The sequence below is a fragment of the Melanotaenia boesemani genome, chromosome 14 (assembly GCF_017639745.1).
Source record: "Melanotaenia boesemani isolate fMelBoe1 chromosome 14, fMelBoe1.pri, whole genome shotgun sequence".
NCBI lineage: Eukaryota > Metazoa > Chordata > Actinopteri > Atheriniformes > Melanotaeniidae > Melanotaenia > Melanotaenia boesemani.
The window spans coordinates 17,422,103-17,436,953 of NC_055695.1; the positions used below are offsets into that span (position 1 = coordinate 17,422,103).

At 41.3% G+C, this 14,851-nt stretch overlaps 1 long non-coding RNA gene across 1 annotated transcript; it reads right to left on the reverse strand.

The window, feature by feature from the left end:
- Positions 1–6,335: 6,335 nt before the first annotated feature.
- On the reverse strand, positions 6,336–14,348 carry LOC121653621. Its single transcript, XR_006012828.1, has 3 exons — positions 14,267–14,348; positions 8,367–8,372; positions 6,336–6,347 (listed from the first exon to the last, which is right to left on the reverse strand). It is a non-coding gene; the product is annotated as an uncharacterized LOC121653621 (long non-coding RNA).
- Between the last annotated feature and the right edge of the window lie 503 nt (positions 14,349–14,851).

Consider the following 14,851-nt stretch of genomic DNA (forward strand, 5'->3'; position numbering starts at 1 on the left):
CATGTTCATCAGACATTGCCCCAATAGAGATTTAGCACTTACCTTTAGGTCCAAGACAATCGATAAATGGACAGCTCGTGAAGTTCAGGAAGTGCTAGATGAATACCACCTGGAGAAAGGACTCCGATCTTCTACTGGAAGGAGTAGCAGAGTTAATATGAACTCAGTTGAGGTGAGCCCTAAAGCCACTCTAGTGCCTGAAATTCCCGAACAGAAAGCAGCTTTTAGTCAAGACACCTCCACTCTAGAGAGATTGATGGGAATGCTAGAGAAAGTGTTACTTCAAGGCCAGGGTCATGCTCGAGCTAACAAAAAGCCCCAGAACAACAGACTTCCAAGAGTAGAGGGTTTGAATGACATACCATGCTCCATATGTAATGATGGTTCTCACTCTGCCCTCATCCACTGTAGGGAAAATAGACTTTGCTTCCTGTGTCACTCATCCGGCCATTCAAGACACAACTGTCCTGAGGGGAAGCGTTCTCCTCTCAACAGTCAGCAGGGAAACTGAATGATCTGCGTGCGGGGGAGGACAGCGCAGATCAAGTGAGCGAGCCTCCCACCTTCGATTTGTCAGACAGTGATGACTATGAATCATTGTGTCATAACTACAGCAGCATGGTGCCACCACATAAAATACTGATCGCACAAGGCTTGCATAGACTCTCAAAGACTGATAGCCTGTTCTACACAGAGGTGAAGACAGACAGTGGGCAGGTCCTCAGAGCTTTAGTGGACAGTGGCTCTATGGCATGTACTATAAGTGAGACGGCTGAGACAAAACTTGCAGAGACCATCTCTAACACTGAAAAGAAATCAGCTGAGGACTTTGTCATTGTTGGTTGTGGGGGCCACCTTGTCACGCCGTCTGCCATTTATGAACTCACTGTGTCCGTATGTGGGTTTAAATTAATAATCCCTGTCCTAGTTGTGCCTGGCCAGACTGATGAAATGATTCTTGGCAGTAATGCCATTAGGTGGCTGATTTCACAGATGAAAATGACTGTTAGTAGCCAAAAGATCACACCCTCAGTTAACAGTGCTCCTACGGATAACTTGCCCCATTTATTATCTCTACTGTCCTGCTCAGATGAATGGGAAGGTGGGGCTATGCCAGACAGGATCGGCACTGCTAAACTTAAAAGATGTGTCACCTTACAGCCCATGTCTGAACATTTGGTGTGGGCTAAACTGCCAGCCTTCGACATTTCTGCTGTGGGAACCACTGTCATAATGGAGCCTACACAGTCCAAGACCAGACCTGCACAGATCCTGGTGGGAAGAGTTGTAACTTCATTATGGGGAAACGGTTGGGTCCCAGTAAAAATAGTTAACCCCACTGAAAAGCCACTCACCCTGAAAAGGAATACAAAAATTGCAGATGTGTCTCCCTGTCTTTCAGTGCAGGATCTACCGGAGCCAAAGCGGATACAAGTCGGTGCACAGTTCACAAATGGCCCCCCACCTGCACCAAAGTCTGATGAGGAGATATCACGCATCTTGAGTGACATGGGTCTGCAGGAGTTGGACATTTCATCTTGTGAGGTTTCCCCTGAATGGAAAGATAAGTTGCTACAGATTATTGGGAAGTATGAGTCCATCTTTTCGAGGCACAAAATGGATTGTGGCGAGGCGAAAGATTTTGTCCACAGAATCCGCTTAATGGATGACAAGCCCTTCAGGCTTCCATACAGGCGGGTCCCTCCATGCCATTATGACAAGCTTCGAACTGCTCTGAACGAGATGGAAGAATTGGGGATAATTCTCAAGTCTCAAAGTGAATATTCGTCCCCCCTTGTCCTGGTTGGCAAGCCAAATGGTGATCTCCGCATCTGTAATGACTTCAGATGGCTAAATGCAAGAACAGTGAAAGACGCCCATCCGTTGCCTCATCAGACAGACACCCTCGCTGCACTTGGTGGTAACGTATACTTCTCAACCATGGATCTCACGTCAGGTTTCTACAATGTCAGACTGCACGAGGACGACAAAAAATACACAGCATTCTCCTCTCCATTCGGTCTTCATGAATATAACAGGATGCCACAAGGCCTGACAAACAGTCCTGCTACCTTCATGCGAATGATGATGTCCATCTTTGGCGATGAGAATTTTACAAGCCTGTTATGCTATCTGGATGACCTCATGGTTTATGCTCCATCCGAACAGGTTGCCCTGGAGCGTCTGGAGATGGTTTTCTCACGCCTTGCCGCCAACAACTTGAAGCTTGCGCCAAAGAAGTGCCACTTTCTTCGCCGGACTGTAAAGTTTCTAGGGCACATCATAAGTGGAAACGGTGTTCAGACAGATCCAAGTAAAGTGGAAGCTATTAATGATGTGCAGGAAGCTGATTTGATGGAGGCTGATGGAGAGACACCGTGTGCTAAGAAAATCAGATCCTTCTTAGGGATGGTTCTCTATTACCATCATTTTATTGAAGGATGTTCTGCAAAAGCCAAGCCATTGTTCAACCTCGTTGCTGAGCCAGCTACACCTAAGAAAAGAGGGAGGGGCCATAAACTAAAATTCAAAAAGGCCCAGGTGAAACTGTCTCCGACTGACTGGACTGAGGAGTGCAGTGAATCATTCAGGACTTTGAAACATGAATTGGTGCACAGCGTCACATTAGCACATCCAGACTTTAATGCACCATTTATCCTGGCAGTTGATGCCTCCTTTGATGGCATAGGAGCTGTCCTCTCACAGTTGCCCCCTGATGGAAAAATTGCCAGGCCTGTGGCATTTGCCAGCAAAACACTTTCACGCTCCCAACTGAACTACCCCTCACATCGGCTGGAGTTCCTTGCTCTTAAATGGGCGGTCTGTGACAAGTTCAGCCACTGGCTAAAAGGGCAATCTTTCACAGTTTGGACAGACAATAACCCATTGACCTACATCTTGACTAAGCCAAGACTGGATGCATGTGAACAAAGATGGGTTTCAAAGCTGGCAGCTTATAGCTTTGACCTGAACTACGTTCCTGGCACAAAAAATGTGGTTGCTGATGCACTCAGTAGAGAGCCATTTGTTCAGTCATGCATAGGCCATCGTCTTGTAAATGAACCTTATGCTTTGCTGCTGAGCCATATGAACGGAATGGAAGATAAGACAGTACAGGATGCATTCAGATGTACTACTAACTGTCAGTTGGTTGCTGATCAGTCTGATGAGGAAGTTGTCGACACTCCACATTCTTCCCAGGGTTCGTTGTCTTCACAGGATATCTCAGCTTTGCTGCAGGCACATGAAGGGGAAGGTGTTAGTCGAGTGAGAGGCACGGGACCAGCAATTTCCCAGCTTGCCGGTGTCGACCACACTGCATCCTTACCAAAGAGTGAACTGGTCAGTGTCCAAGAGCAGGATGCTGTCTTGAGCAGAGTTTTTTTCTACATCCAGCGTCATAGGAGACCCACCAGACGTGAACGCGCTAGTGAATCGCGTGGAGTGGTGAAACTGCTGAGACACTGGCCTAAACTTTCCATCAAGGATGGGATGTTATACAAGGTAAAGAAAGACAGACAGTTAAATATGACCACTCATCAGTTTGTTGTTCCAGATTCACTGAAGGCTCAAGTCCTCCACGGCCTCCACGACTCAGCTGGTCATCAGGGACAGGCCCGCACGCTTTCTCTTGCCAGACAGAGGTTCTTCTGGATAGGTATGGAACGTGATGTTATTAACCATGTGAGTAACTGCTTTCGGTGTGTGGTTGGAAAAACACCAGAGCCTAAGGATCGTGCTCCACTTGAAAGTATTCACACCTCTGAACCGATGGAACTGGTGTGTATTGACTTTTGGACTGCAGAGCAAAATGACAAGAAGTGTGTTGACGTTCTGGTTGTAACAGATCACTTTTCCAAGCTGTCACACGCATTCCCGTGCAAGAACCAGTCGGCGAAACAAGTTGCCCGTCGTCTCTGGAATGACTTTTTCTGTATATATGGTTTCCCAAAACGCATTCATTCAGATCAGGGGGCAAATTTTGAGAGTCAACTCATTAAAGAGCTCCTGGAGATGGCTGGCATCCAGAAATCACACACTACCCCGTACCACCCTATGGGGAATGGAGTTGTTGAGCGTTATAACAGAACTCTTGGAAACATGATAAGAGCCCTGCCTCCACATTCCAAAGCCAGATGGCCACAAATGCTTCAAATGTTGACATTCTGTTACAACTGCACTGAGCATGAGACGACAGGCTTTGCACCATTCTTCCTCATGTTTGGGAGAATCCCTCGTCTGCCTGTTGATGTTGTATTCCAGCATGCCATCCATAACAGCACTGTTATTGACCACCCGGAGTTTGTCTCTCGCTTAAAACATGACCTGTCTGAAGCTGCACGCATTGCCCAGCAGAACAGCCGGATGGAACAGGCTCGTCAGGCAAAGAACTACAACCGCAGAGCAAAGGGGTCACCACTCATGGTTGGAGACAGAGTCTTGGTTGCAAATCGTGGTGAGAGAGGAAAGAGGAAAATTGCAGACAAGTGGGAATCCACAGTTTATGAGGTCGTATCTGTAAAGCCTGGAATTAATGTGTATCACATCAGAGATCCAGTGACATCAAGAGATAAAGTCGTCCACAGAAACCTCCTCCTCCCTGTGAGTTTTCTTCCTGCTGGAGGTGTCAGTGACTTGGAGTCGAGCTGCTCATCACTTGCTGGAGATGAACAGTGTGAACCTGATATTTCTGTTGAAGTACAAGACAGTGAGACAAAGACAATTAACTGGCTCCTTGAAATGGAAGATGCAAGTGATGGAGGCACCACAGCCGATCTGCACGGTTCTCCTGTTAAGGCTGTGGATGTCCTGCCCCCAGTGACTGAAATGACTGTGATCCCACATGCTATACAGCTACCCTCCCCTGAGCCCTCCTTGCGCTCGACAGGAGCAGCTCAACATGTCCCCTCCCCTGACCATGTAGCTGAAGCACAGACAAGTGCGCTCACATATGACGCTGTAGTTTGTACACAGCCTCCTCCACTTTGCACTAGGTTGGGTAGATCTGTAAAGCCCCCAGCCAGACTCATTTGTGAGATGAACGAACAGATTGTGGATGAGCCTGTGTCGAAAGGGGATTCATTGTTTTCTTTTGTGAGGAACTTGTTTCCGGGATAGGTTGCTGAGTGTTGAGATATATTTTTTTTTGCACTGGTACCTAATTGTGAGTGTTAGCTATCTTTATCGTAGAGCAATGTTTACAAAATGAGAGGTGTATACGGCATCTTTTGTGTCTTATTTTAGTTAGGGAGTTGGCCAATCCCTTACTAACATAATCCCACATGGGAAGTTTCTAACTGACTTGAACTGGTGAAGCTCTTCTATTACACAAGTGTTTTGTGGAATGTGTCTCTTTGGTTGCTTTATTTGGGTTGTTGTGTTTTTTTTTGTTCTGTGTCATGCCCCAGTTTAGCAGAATTTAAGGGGGGTGTATGTAACATAGTTAAATAGGTTCAGGTTAAATCCTGCTAAATGGGGAAAACAATGCCACCTGCTGGTGTAAAATGTATCTGCATCCCTTAGCATAATAGTGACAGCAAGGAACGATGGGTAATCCTCAAAGTAACGGAGGATTCCCACGAGGTAGGGTGCAGATGGAATGTCCGTGGACAATGTTACTATAAACTCACTGAAAAATGCATTAAAATTAAGTTGACTTCTTTTTAGTTTTATATTATATGTTTTAGAGTAATTTCACCATGGTTTTGTTAAGTAATGACTTGAGTTTTGTATGTTTTATTGCTGGTGAAAAATTTGGGTTAGGCTAGCTAACATTAACATGTGCCACGTTTCCAGAGTGAGCATGTCCTGTTGTCCGCTCGAGGTGACATTCCTCCCTGTTTGTTACTGATGCAGGTATGTTACTGTATGAAGTTTGTTTTAAGATAAAATGTTCCTGTGGTTATTTATTCGAATTGTATTTTGAAGTTGATAAATGTTTTAACATGAAAAATGCTGGGAAAAAGGGTAACAGTTCAGTGATAAAATTGATAGAGATTTTATAATATTTTTTGTTTAATTCTAGTAATTCTGGTAAGCTGAAAGAAACAGCGTAATTAATTTAATTGTATTTTATTTCATTTATATGACATCAGACCCACTATACGATCACTCCATGTATTGTACAGTTAAATACTGTAAATGTTTTTTTGTGAACTATGGGTAATCAAAAAAAAAGTAACGGAGGATTCCCACGAGATGCAGAATAAACTGGATGTTACCCAGACCTGACCAGCTCCAAGAGAGTTAATCACAATCAGAGAGGACATCACACATCGGTCACATATGTACATATAATCTACTGTACATGCATGTACTGTTAATATATTGTTTACAGTTGTGCATCACTCTACCAAGGGTTAATACTTACTTTAGGTTTGTTGTATATAAGTATATTTTTTGTGTAATGCTATGAACAAGATGGCAAACATTGTATGTCAAAATGTGAAAAAAAAAAATGTATTTCGTGTGATGTATTCAGTTACACTACTAACAACAGTAATGTGTAACTTTACTGTAGTTTTCAAATGGCTGTACATCTAGTGTGTAGTGCTGTCTTGGGCATTTTCAGCTAGTGTCTCCGAGATCTGACTTTTTGTATTCAAAAACACTTACAGAGTAGACTTTCATAATGAAAACATGACTAAGCCATTTGAGTACCTAGTTCGTACTCATTGGTGACAGGACTTTTCATTTTGATGGCTCTGACAGTTTCCTTGACATAAATACTTGCTTTTGAGGAATGAACTATCTATTTTTAGCAAGTGACACACTTTTGCAGGTTATCCACAAGTTTCTGCAGTTTATACTGATTGTTTTGAGAAACACACAAACTGCTATGCAAATGTTAATTCTGATGTGAGAAATGAACCAAAGCGACTGAGAAAAAATGTAAAGCTAAAGATCTGTGCTGTTACAAAATGCTGTTAGAGAGAGGATGAAAACTCATTTTAAATTCATTGGATATTAAAATGTAGTGTTCTGAGTAGACTAGATGGCAGGTGGCATATGACAGTATTACAACTAAAAGTAATGACTTGACTTGGACTTGGGCCTCAAGACTTGAGATTTGACTTGGACTTGCAAACAATTACTTGTACCTTACTTTAAGGTATTGATGATACCATTAAATAGCATCCACTATTCAATAACCCTAATTTCTTAATGGTCACCTGTACATTCTTACTTTAATGGTAAAACTCAAAAGCAGGAGCTATTTGAAAATAGTCACATAACGTCTGCATTTCTATCTGTAGGTTGAGTTTGCTGCAACTCCAGCTGCATACAACCATAGTGGCAGGCCACACCTGCCGCAGGGTTGTGTTACCCTTAGTGCCTTTGATTGAGCTCAACCTGTGGTCTAGAAATGGAAGTACGAACATGTTCATTGCCGAAACGACATTCTGCAGATAAGGATGTTGTGATAGACATACACATGTGCAGCTGTTTATTGGTGAAATTAATTGTAAGAATTCATATTGCAACACATTCTCAGAGAAAACATAACTTTCTATCTCAGAAACCAAGTATATAAAATTTAAACATTTCTGTCAAGTTTCTGAGAAATGCAACACTTAGTCATCCCTTTGTAAAGGTAGGTGAAAATTCATGCAAAAAGAGTGGTATTCCCAACTTTTCAAGAGTAGAATAAAAAGTATTTTCCTTGATAAAAAAAAATGTATGATGGCAGTATATCTGCACGTCACATGGAATCTGGCAGCACATTCTCATTCCAAGGCATTACATTTTTTTCATAACCTGCAGCTTTCCTTGTGGTATCTTTATGGTTGCCATTTGCCTGTGGTATTTTAAGGTACTTGTAGCTCATCTGCTTGGTGTACAGTTTGATGTCATCCATGTGTAGGAGGTGACTGATGGTGGCCCCATTCATGAGTTGGTATCCATAATCGCTCTTGCTGATTAAGATGAAGAACCTGGGCCCAGTATGCTTTCTATAGACAGTTTGTCACCATCAAACACACAGCCACCAAAACCATTTACACGCTGTTTTTGTTGTGTCGGCACTGACCTGGAGATCGAGTCCACAGTGAGATGAGCTCAATATTTGGAGTCTGAGGGGGGCTTAAACAACTCTTGTTCCACTGCCTATTCAGTCTCAGACCATGTCATTCATCTTGTCTCACCTGTTACCATTTAGCACACACTTTCCTTTCCTGTGAGGCACATCTGGTAGATATTTGGTTCTTTCTGTTAGCTTGCATCTTAAAATTATCCCATTAATAGCTTACCAGACCCCAGGTGGCCTTGTTTGCATATTTCATTGGTCCTCATCAGAGGTCTTCCTTTGTCTCATGGTAATACCAACAGTCTTACCATTACTTTGCACTTCATTGCTCTGCCAACACAGCCCTCTGTTATGGAAACAGTCAACAATACTTCATGTTTTTCATACCCATGGCATCCCTTCAGACATTGTTTCGGATAGAGGCTCACAATTCTTCAGTTTGCATGGAGCTGCAAAAGCTTATCTGTCTGGCATCAATTAGTATACACCGAAAACAAACTCCAGCTGAAAGTCAGCTCACGCCAATAAAACCAGAAAAGACAAGAACCTGGATATAAAGGAAAATTACACACAAAAATCTACATATACATCTTGTTTTCTTGCCTACAGTGTCAAGTCTAAATGTACTGTATCATGCACATATGTGTGTGTTCGTCTCCTTCTTTGCCTGTGAGTGCTTTTACTTGGTGGCAAGTATTATTTACTGTACCTTAATGACAGGACAAGTATGATGATGCATCATTTCTACACTTAAACCCCCCACCCCGCCTCCACACACACACACATACACTCACATACACACACGCAGACAGGCAGGAGGTCATTCACAGCATGACTATGGTGTATTAAAGTATTTTAGTGTTAAACAACAAAACCCACAACAGGACCAGTGACTCAAATAAGAGACTAAATTGCCCATAAAGACTGTAAATGCAAACAGTCAGTGAGTCTGCAGGCTAACGTCAGACACGCGTCTAAACACTGTTTTAAGAGCTGAAATTATAGTTTAACTGCTGCTCTGTCAACTACCAACACAACAATTTTAGGAATCTGCAGCACTGACGAGTTTATTCATTCATCTCTCAAATTAACAGAACGATGCATTACAGGGTTTCAGACTAACTTTTACCATCGCTTGCACTAGTGCTTCCAAACGTTTCATGCTGCTTTTAGTGCTGTAGTAATACATTTTTTTATTTGTCGTCTTTGATACTCATGTAAATGAGTGTGAAGGTTCAGGTAAATGCTTGCTTTCATTTGTATCACAGCACTTCTTGCTAGTGTCAGCCGTGCTAACGGTGGTTGTCTTCAGTCAGAACTTCAGGAGCAACTAAAAGAAAGGAAGAAATCAGGAGATATTTTAGGGCACGTCAATGTAAAAGTTTACGCCACATAGAAATTATTTTCCAACTGATTTTGTGTCATGAAATATTGGCAATAACAGCATTTTTTTAGTTTTCCTCATTTAAGACTTTGACATGCTTGAAATAAATTTTTCATCATCATCATATTTCTGTACAGGTATGCTGCGATTTGTAGACTAAACCAGGGGCTCTGCTTAATAAATTAAACAGCATTTTGAAAAATAGGCTTTAAAATGGAGTTCTGCAGAGATTTTATTTAGATAATCAACAGCTGCATCCTAGATAAATACCTTAAAATATCTTACTTTTATTTTATTTTTATCTGCAATTATCATTTTATTCTTAATCTACATTTCATCCTGCATCACTAAAAGATTGAAACTCTGGGGGTTCCCAGATGGTGACGTCGATAAAACAACCTCATTGCTGGGCTCTGCATCAACAATCTAAATTTAAGTTTTTACAGCAGGTATAATAACGTGAACAATTTTTTTAGTTGAGAGTTATACTCAACTGGTAAGACTGGCATACTTTACCCTGCTTTTCATCAAGAAATTTAAGAAATTGTGGAAAAGCTTACTACGTTATGCAGAATACTATCTCTAAAAGCACAATACACCCAACTCAGAAGCACATGAATTACAGCAGCAGAAGATACCAGGTGCCACTCCTGTTAGCAAAGAACTGAAAACTAAGGCTACAAGTCACCAGTGTTGGGCATGTTAAAAAGCAATTAATTATAGTTACTTCTTCCCAAAAGTAACTGAATTATTCAGAGTTACAGTATATTTAAAATAACTTATTACTCAGAAAAGTAATTATTCGTTTAAATTTTTACATGTTAAAGTATGTTCCCTTTAATGGAATTAAATTTGAGATTTTGAATTTGCTGTGTGGTTTCTAAAATATGACAGTTAGTTTACCGTACTCCAGTGACCTCCACAATCATCAGATCTCAGTCCAGTAGAGCATCTTTTGGATGTGGTGGAACGGAAGATTTTCATCATGGATGTGTAGCTAACAAATCTGTAGCAACGGTATGATGCTATCATGTCAATATGGACGAAAATCTCTGAGGAATGTTTCCAACATCTTGTTGAATTTTTTGCTCTGAAGAAGGCAGTTCCACGTTCCTTGTACTGTATATTATTATTGTGGATATTTAAATAAGCCTCAACAACATCAGGCTAGTACAGGATGATACTGGAACATATCCTTCTTAACTCCCTGACCTGAATAAGACACTCCAACACTGAAATTTTCTATAACATGTAACGTGTCCATTGTGGACCATTTCAACGTAAATGTGTCTGCTGACTTGACCAGAACCTAAAACTGCAGTGCTATATCTAACTCCAAATGGTTTGTGCTCAAGTTAAAGACTTCAAAATGAACAAATTAATGAAAAATAAAACTTATCAATAAATAAAAAATATATTTTGGAACATAATGAAAGGATCATCCATACTGTCATAAACTGAAGAACTACAAACTGGGTGTAAAGAGCATTTTGGTGCTTTTTCAAACTGCATGTTTGCTTTGTGCTAAATGAACATGATGGCTGCATTTAGCAGAAACATTGTGATTATGGTGATGTATTACCAGGAGCTGTTATGATTGGAACTGACAGCTGAGGCCAAATATTTTCTCTCAGACCTGTTAAAGGAGAAAACTGTCAGGTTTGTTTAGGCTGAAAGAACTTTGTGGCATTCTGTCAGAATCTCTGTCTTTCTACCCCCTTTGTGCTCTGACTCTGTTTTCCTGCTTCAGGCTTTAACCTTGGTGGGGTATGGAAACCATTCCTCCCCTCTACTGTGCTCTTTCGTTCATTTTCCTGTTGTTTCCTCTCCATGTCAGGTGTGAACATATTTGCAGCATGAGCTCAGGTCAGCCTCCAGGTAAAACAAATATGCTGCCTTTCAAGTATGACCATTTGTGTATGTTTGCATTCTGGATATGCATCTGCACATGTATGCAGGTGCATATCCAGATATTTACTCTAATTGACAGTTGTGATTAGGAAGTATGTATATATATATGTGTGTGTGTGTGTGTGTGTGTGTGTGTGCATGTATGTATGTATACAATGTATGCTCTCTATATCTAGTGATGCAAGTGTGGATCATTTACAATTTCCCTGGATTTCAGTAATAATGGCTGCATTCCTCTGGGCTGTCAGTGCTGGAGGTCTTTAGACTTGTCAGCTGGCTCTAGCTGTGGCGAAGACCTTGGCAGGAGCTGTGGTGAAAGTCATGACAAGAGTTGCGGTGAGGTAGTTTAGAAACACTACTTGGAATCTTACTACCTCCTGGAGGATATTGAAGGCAGGCTGTATGGGAGCTGACTTACTGAAAAGTGGCAGACAGATGAACAGGAGGACTTCACAGTGTAGAGATTGGAAGATAGTCCTGGGAGTTGCACTTTCTGGGGTAATGTGTTTACAAGGAGTTTCTGGCATCTTTTTTCATGTAAACACTGAGACTTTCTCAGACATCTGATACTTTGTAGATGCTTTCATTAGGTAAAATTAGAGAGAACAGTGTATATGTTTTTTGCTTATTAAATAATATTCAAATACAAATCTATAAAACCTGATGAAACCAGTACGTTGGTCAGATTATAAAGATGCCTTAAAGACATAAAGACCTGGATGACTAAATTTTCTCCCTCTAAATTCTGACACGACTGATGTTTTCTTTAAACATGAGTATCTCAGGAAGACAGTATCTGGCTATGTAATTACTCTGGATGGACCTAACTTTGTTTCAGGTACTACAGTGAGGAAACTTGGGCTTATTTTAAACAAGGATCTTTTGTTTGACTCAAATATAAAACTTATTTTTTCAACAGAGAATTTCACTCTCAGACTGATGGTTCAATTGTGGTTCTTCAAGTTTGTTAAAGTAGAGGCAAAATGTCCTCTCTTATTGAGCCACCTACAGTACTGTACCTACACAAGTCAGCAACACAAATGGAAATTACTGTTTTGGATGAATAATTACCACAGATATATTCGAAATTAAGCGCTTCTTTTCTCCTCCAGGACCTGGTCACGTGTGTGATGCAGGAATTCCCTCTTGGCTTTCATTCATGTCTTTAGCCAGCCGTTAGCTGTGGTCTGGCAGCAGAGCCCTGTGACATTTTTTCCTTGTCAGAGCTGCTGCACCATAACAAACTGAGAGGTAGATTTACTGCTACAACCTCTTTGTAGGCCAGCCAGGCAAATGGAGAGGAGGCTTTCTCTGGAAAATACCCTAAATTCTGCTAGAAAAGCCTCCTTGGACACGCCTGCATTTCTCAAGGGATCAGAAAAGTCGGGAGGGCGCCTGGTCTGCCTCGTGTTATGTCCTGGTGTTCATGTAGAATGTGCAGCTGAATTTCAGCATCTTATGAATGTGTGTGTGATTGCTGAAAGAGGATGTGAGCTCAGAAAAGAAATTAAATGTGTGTTGCACTCCCTCCCAGTGTTTGGGCCACGTTTCCCTGGGCAACAGTGGAAACATGCCTGTGATTATTTGACTTCAGCTCCTTTCTGTTATATCTTTATACACACATGCTCCACAGGGGACTCGTGCGTGTGTGGACACATGCAGCTATAGTCTGATGGTCTGTTCTGTATATCACATGACAATGACCTCATGTATAGTTTGACAGTCCTCCTTTAGGAGCACTAACAGAAACAACACCAATGAAAATGACAAAATCATGCTTTAACAGGTCACAGTCAGTGAAATCAACCAAAGTGATGAGCAGCAGTAGTTAATAACCTGCAGTCACCACAGGATGTCCTGCTTTAGAGAAATGTCATACATTAGTTTGTTAAGATATCATATTGTATTTTTTTTTCTCTGTATTTTTATTTTTTTTAACTTTGTCCATTCAGCATCATTGCAAGCAGAATGGTGGTCTGGTTGCCACATGCTATTTACTACCTACTTGTGTTCCTTGGTTGCTCAGAGAGGTGGTGATTATTATTTTTCCATTCACAAAACCTTTTGTTGCTGTCCCGTTTGTCTGTATGGACTTTGGTAAAAGGGCTTTTGTCCCTTCTGAACTTTTTGCATGAATTTGTTGCAGAAGAAATGGAAATTGACTGAACTGATTTTATTGAGCTCATTTAAATCCAAACTGAGTTCTTGAAGTCAAAACCACAGCATGCACTTGTTTGTTATGGCCTGCAAATGGCTTTTTTTTTTTTGGTCTTATTTGTGTTTATTTGTTGTGTCTATTTGATTGCGGTGGCGACCGTGGTCTTAGCGTTAGCTGGTAATGTGAGAGGTAACAAGTTGTGAAATAGTATACAGGTGAAAGTTTTACTTCATATAGACTCTGACTTCCTGCTGCTGCACACCATTGTGTTTTTCTTTGGTGTTCTGTGCACATTGTGACTAAATTGCTTCTGTGTTGAAACTGTAGCAACAGACCAGTTCTAAGCCCTAGAGCCAAATGTTATACATGGCTGTTTAAAATGAAAAACACAATTTCTTGTTTCAGTGGCTTTGTAGGCCCTGCAAGCATCAGATCCAATGCAATCAAAGAATAAAACCACAAAATGTTAAGCAACCATTTCTTAGAAACGGAAGTGTCAAAGTATTCACATTCATTACTCAGGTTGAAGTAGATACTAGGGTTTAAAAAGACTTCTGTAGAAGTTGAAGTGTCAATTCAAGCTTTTTGCTCAAGTAAAAGTGTAAAAATATTGGTTTCAAAACATCAAAGTAAAATTAATGTAAAAAAAAAAAAAAAGTGGCATCAAGGACAACAACTTGGGACAGCAGTGGCTCAGGCGGTAGAGCAGGTCGTTCAATGATCGGAAGGTTGGCGGTTTAATTCCCACTCCTCCAGTCATCTGTCATTGTGTCCTTGGGCAAGACACTTCACCCTCCTTGCCTCCAGTGTTGACATCGCTGGTGAATGAAAGTTGATGAATGTTCTGTGATGGTCGGAGAGGCCGTAGGCGCGGATAGGCAGCCACGTTTCTGTCAGTCTGCCCCAGGACAGCTGTGGCTACACAAGCAGCGTACCATCACCAGGTATGAGTGAGGACTGGATGAAAAATGGATATAATGTAACTTGTACAATGTAAATCTAAATGCCATAATGACTATAATTTTATATTTAAAATGTTAATGTTGAACAGTTCAAGATGTTTTTGAGTTCTTTTGAGTCTCTGGCACGGACATCTTTGTACTGGGCTACATATGTGTGCTATGTCGGTGCTGGACTGTGACATGATTTCTGTCATTTGCAGGTCCGCTGTATCACATTAAAACCAATAGTGTGTCGGAATGGTAGATAGATAGATAGATAGATAGATAGATAGATAGATAGATAGATAGATAGATAGATAGATAGATAGATAGATAGATAGATAGATAGATAGATAGTTGCTCTCAAATGTTTTCTGCAGGGCCCCCTTTTCATCAACACCAACAACATCAAGTCCCCCCATCCCACTACC